Source organism: Microtus ochrogaster, unplaced genomic scaffold, assembly GCF_000317375.1.
Source record: "Microtus ochrogaster isolate Prairie Vole_2 unplaced genomic scaffold, MicOch1.0 UNK31, whole genome shotgun sequence".
Lineage (NCBI taxonomy): Eukaryota > Metazoa > Chordata > Mammalia > Rodentia > Cricetidae > Microtus > Microtus ochrogaster.
Genome location: NW_004949129.1, coordinates 1654568 through 1665714, shown reverse-complemented (window position 1 = coordinate 1665714; position 11147 = coordinate 1654568). Strand labels below are relative to the sequence as shown.

At 54.2% G+C, this 11147-nt stretch overlaps 1 protein-coding gene across 1 annotated transcript in view; it reads left to right on the top strand.

The window, feature by feature from the left end:
* Positions 1 to 6: 6 nt before the first annotated feature.
* Thra (thyroid hormone receptor alpha) overlaps positions 7 to 11147 on the top strand; it is a 27780-nt gene continuing 16639 nt past the window's right edge. Inside the window, exon 1 of the mRNA XM_005368266.3 lies at positions 7 to 102. The gene's annotated coding sequence lies outside the window, so the exon portion shown is untranslated. The remainder of the gene's footprint in view (positions 103 to 11147) is intronic.

The window sequence follows — 11147 nt, the reverse complement described above, 5'->3', positions numbered from 1 at the left end:
GGCGGGCGGCCCGGGCCCCACCGGCCCCCCATGGACGCCCCCGGCACGGGGCGCTGAGACCCCCGCGTCGTTGCCCAACTCGGTTCAGCGCGCCAAGCCAAGGTAAGGAGGAGGGAGCGAGGGGGCATTAATATGCAAATGCATCGCGATTGATTATGCAAAGCCGCGGGTCTTTGGCCAGCTCGTAGGCGGGCTGGGGGCGCCCAGGGGGTTCCCGCCGCCGACCTCTGCCTTTCCGGGCACCCGGGTGACCCTGTCACGGCTCGAGAGCTAGCCACTTACGCCCTGGGGAAGGGAGGTGCTGTTAAGTGGTCGGTGGGCCCCGGGGTTCGCCCGTGGAGATGGCGTCTGGGCCTCCCCTTCGAGGGCCCGCCCGGCCTCTGTCCGGCCGGTCTGCTGCGCATTCCCGGGCTGGGCCCCGCTGCCTGCCGAGGCTCCCCCGCCCGCCGCGCCGCGGTTTGTTTACGGTGTGCCAGAAGCCTGTCGTGCCCCCCCCCCCAACCCCCAAGCCAAAGAGGCCGAACGGTCTTTGCAAAGCTGCCTCCAGCTACTGAGGGTAATGTGGGTGCGGCAGGGTAGGGGGGCTTGCATGGGCTGAGGGAGAGAGAAGTCCCCCTCCCCTCTCTGCCTTCTCAGTTGAGCATGGCTTTCTGGTTGCAACACTCCTAATTGCAAAAACGCGGCGGGTGGGGTGGGGTGGGGGGAATGTGAGCCTGTAGTAGTGGGGGTGTACTCGATGGTCCCTGGATGATTAGGAGAATTGCTGGCCTATGGTGGGGAAGAGAGGAAGGAATGGACGCGTGTTGTGTGTGAGTGTGCGTGTGCATGTGTGTGTGTGCATGCTCTCCCTGTGTTTCCCTCCCTTTGCAACGTGTCTCTGGTGCCCCTTTTCTGCCTAGGGCCCTCCCTTGTCCGGTGTGAAAGGAAGGCCTGGGAAGATGTCAAAGGCAGTGGAGAGAGCCACCCATTTCAGGGACCAGAGCGCGGGGCGGGGGGTGGGGTGGGGAGGCGACGCACAGAAGGAGAGCCAGAGAGATGGGAGCCTGCCCCTGAATGCTGGCTCTGGACCCAGGAGGGGGAGGGGTTAAAGGGGGCCATTGTCCAAGATGAAGGGGGAGGCAAAGGTGACATGCAGACACAGATATGCCCACACAGACAACCACTTGCACACCCAGGGACACCCAGGCAGATTCAAGGACAGGAGCTGCTGGACACACCCACATGGGGACAAGGGAAGAGGAGGCTGCTGCTGCCTGGTGGAGCTCAGAGGGGTTGGACACACCCACGGGAGACCAAGAGCAGAGAGACAGCCTGTGCACATACCCATGCATAGGGTCACAGAGAGATGCTGTCACACACAGGGGCAAGGAGGAGTCGCTGTCACTATCTCATGCATGCATGCATGCGTGCGTGCGTGCGTGCATACATAACAATTGCACACTGCCACGCAGTTACAAAAGACCCTGTCACTCACGAGCACACACACATGTGCTCACATGTGCGCAGTCATGCAGTCATCATTGCTTGCCATGACAGTCACTGTCACTCAGTCAAACAGAAAACACAACTACACATCAATACATGTGTACACAACCTAGCAACAAGTATTTTCCTGGATTCATCTGTGGAGCTGAGATTCTGTAGACAATAAAACCTCTGCTACCGAGAAAATCAAATGCGTCTGTATAAAAGGACTTTTCTGCATGATGGTGCAAAGCATGCATATATGGTCTCGTTACTGTCGGTTGTCATACCACCCAGTTACTAGACGGCAAGCTCCTTGAGACATGGGAGAATCTCTAGAAGAGCCCTGGATCCCACCCAGAGCCTAGCACAGTGTGTGCTCAGTAAACACGTGTTAATTGATTGACTGTGGGAACTTTGGGCACAGGTGCACTCCTTTACACCTAGTTTCACAGGTGCAGGGGCCATGCACAGGGCTCTGGTTTGCAGTTACCGGTCCCACCTGGCAGTGTCCAGATAACCCCACAGACAGACACATTGTAGCAGGACAGGAATGCACTTAAATGCACACAATCTCAGACTGTTCTCTCTGACTCCTTTCTATCTTCTAGGCTCAGCCACTGTGTAGCAATGGGCTCCCCCCCCCCAACCCGGCTTTTAGAGGGACAGAGAAACAAGAGCAAAGTGGGTACAAGGGGGGTTCCAGAGGGCCGAGTCATGGGCCTGTAGCAGTGTCCAGTGACTTCTAACAGCTGGGATTGTCCTGGTTGCTGGGGGAGGGGTGTCTGGAGAAGAATTGGGAGTGGCTTTCTGGCCCTCTCTCATCCTTAGCCTTTAAACCAGTGGGGACCTGGCCGCCCCTGCTAGGGGTTATTTGGCTGGGCCTTTCCTGGGGACCCTTAGTTGTCCCTAGCTGAGTGCCTGCCTCCTACTGTGAATCTGCCCCTTTTCTCACCTCTGGCCCTCCTGTCCAAACTTGGAAGCTTTCCTCCGGAGGAGGAGGCCTTACGCTGGCCAGTGTCTGTTTGAGTGAGGTGTATTTTTGACGTGGAATTTCTCTCTAACTCAGTCTTGTCTGTCTTTCTGTTGCTGTCTTGGGGTGTCTGACTCTCTCCTTGTGACTCTGCCAGTCTGTAACACACTCTCTCTCTCTCTCTCTCTCTCTCTCTCTCTCTCTCTCTCACCCTGTGCTTGTCTCCCTTTCTGCCACGGCCTCTTTCTCAGAGCTGGCAGCAACATTCTTCATATTTTTCCAGTTAATACTCAAATTCGAACTCTCTGGCCCGCCCAGCCTGCCTCTGGGGTCAGCAGGAGGTTGGGGGGGTGGGGGTACTCAGCTGGCTGCTCAGGACATCCTGCGCTTCCTTAATGCTGCAGCTGTGGCTGGCCAGCAAGTTTTGGGGCTGGGAATGGGGAAAGGGAGGGGAGTAGCCTCTGTTGACCCCTCAAGCTGGCAGGCCCAGCTAGGGAACACCACTTCAGAGGGGTCACCGCAGGTTCAGGCTGCGACTCTTTAAGGAGGCAAGGAGGAGACTCCTCCCCTAACTGACCCAGGCGGGAAAACCATGCCCCCCTCCACCCGTGCAGTGACAGTAGTTGGCAGGACCCAGTTGGGTCCACATTAGGACTCATGATTGCCTTTCTCCACACCCCTGGCAGCTGAGACCCACCTCAGAGATGTCCCAACAGCTGTATCTTAGCTTCCTTCAGCCTTGGTTCTGAGGGTACAGCTGTTTAGACTGTGCCAGTTTGGGGAGCGGGCTATAACCCACATGTGGGGACAGAAAGGGTGACTCTTTCAAGGAGGGAATTTGAACAGGGACTACTGGCACCAGAGACCCAAAGCCTGGGGGTAGGGGCAAGCATGCCTGGCTACGCTCCCTCTAGCCTTGGCCTGCTTGGATGAGAACATACTAGTAATGAGTCCATCATACAGTACTCATAGACTTCAACAAAAAGATAAATTGAGGTTTGTCACAGGGGATACATAGCCAGATGGAAGAACATTGTTCTACCAGGTCATATTCCAGGTCCCACGTTACTATGGTTAAAAGCGGGATTTTGTTGTTTGCTTTGGAGTTCAGCTGCTTGGGTTTGAATCCTAAATGTCTCCTGCTAATTTGTGTAACCTTGAGAAGACTTAAATTTCCTTTTTGCCTTATCTATAAACTAGAGATAATAATATCTATCTCATTTAGCTTTTGACATTTATAGTTGTTAAAATATATTAAATGCGAGCCGGACGATAGTGGCGTACGCCTTTAATCCCAGCACTTGGAGGCATAAACAGGTGGATCTCTGAGTTCAAGGCCAGCCTGGTCTACAGAGTGAGTTTCAGGACAGCCAAGGCTACACAGAGAAACCCTATCTCAAAAAAATAATGCTTGGGGGCTGGAGAGATGGCTCAGTGGTTAAGAGCATTGCCTGCTCTTCCAAAGGTCCTGAGTTCAATTCCCAGCAACCACATGGTGCCTCACAACCATCTGTAATGAGATCTGGTGCCCTCTTCTAGCCTGCAGGCACACATGGAGGCAGAATATTGTATACATAATAAACAAATAAATAAAATATAAATTTAAAAAAAAATAATGCTTGGGAGACTGAGGCAGAAGGATCAAGGCCGTTCATGTCCACGTTGAGAGAGGCCAGCCTGAACTATGTGAGACATTATCTCAAACAGACAGGCACATATACAATGTTTTAAAGGTGCCCAGTTCATAGTGAGCTATAGCAAATAGCACAAGTTTTGATTCCTAGAACTGGCTGGAAAGCCTGACAAAGGAAGAGCAGGAGTCTGAAGCCAGCCGTGGACACATAGCGAGTTTGTGTCACCCCTTTCCCCTCAAATGCACCCAGTTCATGCCCGGAGACCCTGGGATTTCTGGTAGAACTGTAGTAGCGATTTGGGTCTCCCAGACATTACAGGAATGGGGATGGAAGTGAGTGGGGAAGCAATGCATGTCCAGCCTCCTCACTGTTCATATAGCGCCTTTTGCTCGCAAGTGTTTGATCTAACAAGAACTGAGAGTCCACAGCAGGCCTCTCTGCCTCACCTCTTCTAACCCTTGTCTTTTAATTTAAAAGGAGCCTTTGGCATCTCAACCTGGGACACACCTCCTCAGCTAAAGGCACATGCATAAATGCCTGGGTGCTGGGTGTCACTACATCTCTCTTGGGACAAGTCTGAGTGTTGACAATGGAGAGAGAGAGAGAGAGAGAGAGAGAGAGAGAGAGAAACACATGCATGAGCAAAAGCAGTGTTATCGCCACAAGCCTAGGAACTCAGGAAGGGGGCAGCGCCCTTCCTCCTCCTTCGGGTACCATCACTCCAGCTACCTACCAGGACAGTCCTGGCTCACGGATGCCAGATTCCCCTGGCACACAGTGCCCTTTAGTAAGAGGTGGTGGCAGGGAGGAAACTGAGATGGTAGGGAAGGACCAACACATAGCACCCGGAGAGCCTGGGTCTGTATTGGTGTCCCTTACTTGGCTGTGACTCTAAGAATCAGGATCCTCTTTCCCTCAAGCCCCTGCTCTTCAAGGTGAAGTAAGGACAATGAATCGGCCCTGTCATAGTGGAGGGACTTGGAGCCTTTGGTGTGAGAGACGGTCTCAATTCCAGTTCTCATGGCTGCTGGCTGTGGTGGCGCTTAGGGAACTTTGGAGCCTCTTGAGGGGAGGCAGGTGTGGTGTGTGGAAAGAATACTGGCTGGGAGTTAGGGGCTGGGTTTTTGCCATTCACCAGTTGTATAACTTGGGGCCTGGCTTTTTATTATATATTACCCACTTAGGTTAAGGGTCAAGAACATAATATTGGGCGTAGGGTTATAGCTTGGTAGCAGAACACTTTCTGGCATACATGAGATTCTAAGTTTGATCCCTAATACTGCAGGGAAAAAAAAAAAAGACAAGACGCATAAGGCAAGATGGTAGCTTGTTCGGGTAGTGCCGCCTGGCATGGTAAGCTGTTCCTGTGGATTCTTCTCTCCTCCCCAGCCTGGCACATACCAGGCTGAAGATGCACGTGCCACCAGGAACCAGAGACAGTTCCGTCTCTCACTGAGACAACTGTGGATCTCCTGCAGTGGGACACGTGTCATGTCCTTTCGCCTGACAGGCAAGAGAGGGGTACCAATAGGGTCCTTCTTCCTGTTTGTTCAGAGGGGTCAGAAGTTCACAGGTAGACAGGGAGACAAAATGGATATTATTGTACCCGGAAATACTGTCCTGCTCCTTTGTTTTGGTGGTGGGCTTTTGATCTGAAGAGAGGGAGTCAGGATTTACAGGCCAGAGACACAGCCACACCCACTCAGCAGTGGCAAAGAGTGGCGGTTTGGGCCAAGCAGCCACCCACCTTCTCTTCCTCCTCCTCCCCTTCCTCTTGTAAGGAAGAAATGGACTTCTGGCTCCGAAGCCCTGGTTGCCTGTTTCATTTTCTCTTTTAGCAGGCATGGGGAGGAGGAGGGGACAAGCTTTGGGGACTCTCAGCATTTCCATACACATCAGTGAGTAGGTGTGTTGTGCATGCATCCATGTGAGAGTGTTTTGTGCATGTGTGGGCTGGGTAGGGCTCTGAATATCTCCTGGAACGGGTACTGGAGCCCTGTAGTTCTGCGCATGCGGGCTGAATGTGTGAGTCTGCACGTGTCCATGTGTGTGCCTGAGACTCAGCTGCATTTGCTCTGTTCTCGGTCTCTCTCTCCCCCCCTCTTTTCTCTTTCTCTCTCTCTCTCTCTGTCTCCCTCCCCCCCTCCCTCCCTCCCTCCCTCCCCTTCCATTCTCTCCTTCCTTCCTTTTCTATTCTTTCCCTCCGCCCTCCCCCTCTATCTGTGTCGCCCCCCTCTCTGCCTCCCTCCCTCTGCCTCTGCCAGTTCTGACTAGGTGGGGGCTAGCTCTTGCCTCCCTGGGGTGCCCAGGAGAACATCCTGTCTTTCTTTCCCCTCTACCATTCCTTCCCTTCCCAGGTGATGTAGCTACCAAACAACTTCTGCCTTCCAAGAGGGGAGTGTTGAGGGAGTACCCCCAAGCCTTGTGCCCATGATGCCATCTGCTGCAAGCGCCTTGGCCCCATGACATTCATGCCTCCAGCATTCAGCTGCCCCAGCTCCCAGCTCCAATTACCCCTCTACTGGGGGTGGGGTGGGGAGAATACACTATGCCCAGGGTTTTTTTGTTTGTTTGTTTTTTTGTTTTTGTTTGGGGGGGCGGTCCTAATTCTGCCTTTCTGGTGACAGATTTCTTGCTGGTTTTTCTGAAGGGACTTGGGAAAGAGGACCTGAAATTCTGTGAGGACTGGGTGTATAGCCATCCATCACTAAGTGTGGAGGCTGGGCATAGCCAGAGAGGTGACCTCTAGACCTAGCACCCTGGATGCTTTATGGAATTAGCCTGGACTGGGGGAAGAGAGAGAAGCAGGTGGGCAAGGCGATGGGGAGTGGGTTGGGAGCACAGTCTTTGATGTCAATACTGGGCATCTGGCCCAAGACAGGGCTACTGTTTATGTCTTTCTGTCTTTGACCTGCAGGGGGGAGATTTCCTGTTATAGTCTTTGTGGTGGTGGTGGTGGGGGACGGACAGGGAGGATCCTTTGTTTAAGCAACCAGTCTCCCCCTCCCTGTAATGCACATCCCCCAACTAATCTCCCATCCCTAGTTTTAAGGCCCACAGTAGCTAGGAAATCAGAAGGCCAGGTCACTGCTCTTAAGTTCCAGAGTGCTTAAGCAAGATCCCACCCAGAGGTGCTGCCTCTCTTGGTCCCTACCCCCACACCTATAAACTGCGCCTAAGTCTGTGTGTACTTCTCTGCCACAGAAACACCTGCCAAATAGTCCCGGCCTTCCCGCCTTCATTCTTTCCTGGCACTGGGATAGCAGAAAATTGGGTGGGGCAATCCTGCCCAATCCATACCTGAGAACAGAGCTGGGTAGGGGCCGGGGAAGGGGGAGGAGAGGCCCCAGTCCTAGGGAGGCATCTGTCCTGAAACATAGGGTATATGTTGCCACCACAGGTCCCCAATGGCCATAGATACCCCGAGCCAGTCTTAGGTCGGCGTTACTTGTGGGAACCCACGTTGGCACTGGGCACGTCTGCACACAGATACCTGTTTGCCTGTGCATGCCCGTGTGTGTTTGGGCTACAGTGGCTGCCCTGGCCTCTCCACATTACCCTTGATGATTCCATAGTGTGGGATCAGGACAGGTATGCAGGATGACTGGAAGTTGGGGTAGGGGGTTCCCCCCTCGTCCTAGTAGCAAGCAGAGGGGAAGGGGAGAGGGAGGTGTGAACCTACCCACAGCACTATTAATAGCCCACATGCCAGGCCACCAAGAACCAGCTGTCACCGTGGAAACCATTTCTGTTCCCCCCTCCCCCAGCTTCCATGGGGTGGGACTTAGGCAGGGCAGAAGCACCCCCCACCCATTTTTCTTTGTTACTTTCCTTTCTCCTTTTGTCTCTCTCTTTCATCTACCTCTCCTCCCTTTATCTGCCCTGCCCATCTCACCCCTTCCTCTCCTGTCCTCATTGCTCCCTTCTTCCTTTCCCCCCTACTTCCTTGAAACCCCTAGCTCTACCCACATCTCTGCCTCATCTCTTTGTTCTTCTCTCTGTATTTTTCTTTCCCTTTTTCCCCATCATTCCCCATCATTACTTGTCTCTTCCTCCCTTTTCTCCCCTTTACAGCTCCTCATTGTCTGTGTGTGTGTGTGTGTGTGTGTGTGTGTGTGTGTGTGTGCCGGCACACACACATGCGCATGTCCGTCTGTGTGTGTGTGTGTGTGCGTGCGTGCGTGTGTGTTTGACAAGGATGGCTGAGCTTTCTTCAAAGCATTAAGGGCAAAGTTCAGGGGCCCCAGAAAGGAAGAGCCATAGCCCAGTACAGAGACTCAGAAGCTGCATGCATACTACTTGCTGCTAGCCGGCTAGGGGCAGAGTCCCTGCTGGCAGTCTCAGGCCTCCTTTGGGCGGATCCCAGGGATCCACAGAACTGCGGAGAAGGAAAGGCGGCAGTGGGAACCTGGCGTAGTGCCTATGGATGCCGCATTGGCTTGTCCCTGTCCCCCCATTGCAGAATCACTTAGGCTTAATGAAATGCTTCCCCCTCTATGGGCAACTTGCCCATGCTGCCACCCAACAGCTCTTATCGGACAAAGAAGGAGTGGGTGGCCAGGCTAATGGACAGGTGGGTCTTCCTGTCCTGCTGTCCAAATAAATGCCTGAACCCCGTCGCTTCACCCCCTCTGTCTTCGGGTCTGAACCCCTTTCCCCCGCTGCAAAGAACGTGCTAGGCAGGAGCTGGAGGGTATTAAGCTGTACTCCAGGAAGAGGGAAGAGAGGCTGACCTTCAGGATGGTTATCCTTGACATAATACCCCTTTCCCACTAACCTTTTCCTGCCTGCAGCTCACGTAATTGGTGCCTTCCTGCATGCCAGGCCTCTGCCTGGACTCTGGGTATCCATAGAGGCCCATAGGCGTCCTTGGAGAGGTTTATCAGGTGTCCCCAGGGGTTCTAGACTCTTGATAGGTGCCAGGCAAAAATGCTCTAAGAAGTGAGGATGGCACCTTGACACCTTCTTCCACTGCCAGGGGATAGCCATAACCTGGGCTACACCACCTGGCACCAGGGCACATTCAGCTCAGCACAGAGGTGAGACAGACAAGGACCCTGCCCCTCCCACTGTGGGCACGTGCAGTGCAAGCCCTTGGCAGTGCCCAGACACACTTGGAGTTAAGGCTGGGCCAGGGAGGAGAGAGGGGAAATAAACAGGGTAGCTTAGGTTGGCACTGCCCCACGTCTGCCTTGTAGCAACTGGTAGCGGTGGGATGCTGGGGGGAAGGGCACCTCCAGAGCTCTGGCCTGAGGCAGGAGTTTCCCATGCCACTGGCTCCTGCTGAGGTTCCCTGTCAGGCCCTGCCCACAGCTGCTAATACCCATTCCTACACACCCTGGCCTTCTTTGCCTGCCCCCAAGGCCTGTTCCCCAGGGCTGCCCCTTTCTCTGCTTGCCCACTCCTGGGTCTGCCTCCTCCCTTCCCTGGGGGCGCTTGGGCCTCCGGCTGGCGAGTGGATTTTTCCAGCTTCTGTAAACAAGTGGTGGCAGGGTGCCAGGCGGGCAGGAGACAGGCGGGGGCAACACCGCAGCCAGGGTGTGCCAAGCACCGAGGCACAGTCGGGGGGGGGGGGGGGGGGCGCGGAGAGGGAGACACCCAGACCCAAAGAAAGAGAAAAAGAGATTCAGGCAGGCAGACAGACAAACAGACTGAATGAAGCCTTGCTGGGCCCAGACAGCAACGGGAACAAACTAGCCTCTCTTGTCCAGCTCCTTGCTGTTGCCCCTCTGTTCTAGCTAAAAGCCGTAGGCTCCAGTGCCCAGCCATGGGCATCCCCGCCCACTTCTCTTCCTCCCCCACCTCCACCCCTTAGGGCTGGCTACGCCATTATAAATTTATAACAGGAATTTCTCCACAAGCCAAGAAAAACTTGACCCACTTTCTTGATGGCTCCCTGGGCTAAGTCTCCCCACTCATCACCCCCCAGATTCCTGTCCAGCCCCCAATGCCCAGTCCTGGCGGGGGGGGGGTGTCAGAGACAGAATGACCCCCTCTTCTGTGTCCTATTTTCCCCACCCCAGGGGCTTGCCTGGGTGCAGAGAGCCTGTCCTGCTGCCCTGCCCCTGCCCAGTGCTCTGCTTTATCTCTGCCCCCTCCTCTCACCCCAACTCCTTATCAGCTCATGGGGGTGGGGCTGGGGGCCTAAGGCAAGGTCTCTGGTGCAGCAGCCAGGTGATGAAGTTGCAAGTGGGGAACTCTGTCCTTTGTCCGCCTCCCATATGCCTGCACCTGTCTGTGCACATGCGGACAGGATACCACAGGCCTGCAGCCAGAGTCACAGTGGGCAGCTCAGAGGAACTGGAGGTGGGCGCCTGCTCTGGCACTATCCTGGCTCCAAGCAGCAGACTAAGGCTAGCGCCATCCCTGAGCTTCCTGCTTCCTCGCTGCGTGAACTTGAGGGGCTTGCCAAGCCTACTGAGACTCGGTTTCCCCACCTGAAAAGTTCATTTTACTTTATTTTTTAATGTTATGCTATTTTGTTTTTGATATAGAGTTCACTGTATAGCCCAGACTTGTCTTGGATTTGTGACTGTCTGCCTGCCTCAGCTTCCTGAATACTAGAACTATAGGCAGACATTAGCAAACCTGGCTCTATCTGGGGGCAAAAAATTTTTTTTTAAGGACAGGGTTTCTGGCACTCAAACTGTGTGGCTGAAGATAACCTAGAACTTCCCCTCACCCCGTCCCAAGACATGGTTTCTCAATGTGTAACCCTGGCTATCCTGACACTTCTTGAAACTCCCTCTGTAGACCAGGCTGGCCTCAGACTCACAGAGATCCACCTGCCTCTGCTTCCTGAGTGCTGGGATTAAAAGTGTGTGCCACCACTGCCCAGCCAACATTGAATTTCTAATCCTCCTGCCTCTGTAGCTCCCAAGTGCTGGGACGACATGCCTGCCTCTTCCGTCTGCACAGTTCTCGAGCCCCCTTCGGAAGGCAATCATATCTGCCCAGTCAACACCAGCAAAAATCACTTTCCTGGGCTGGAGAGATGGCTCAGAGGTTAAGAGCATTGTCTGCTCTTCCAAAGGTCCTGAGTTCAATTCCCAGCAACCACATGGTGGCTCACAACC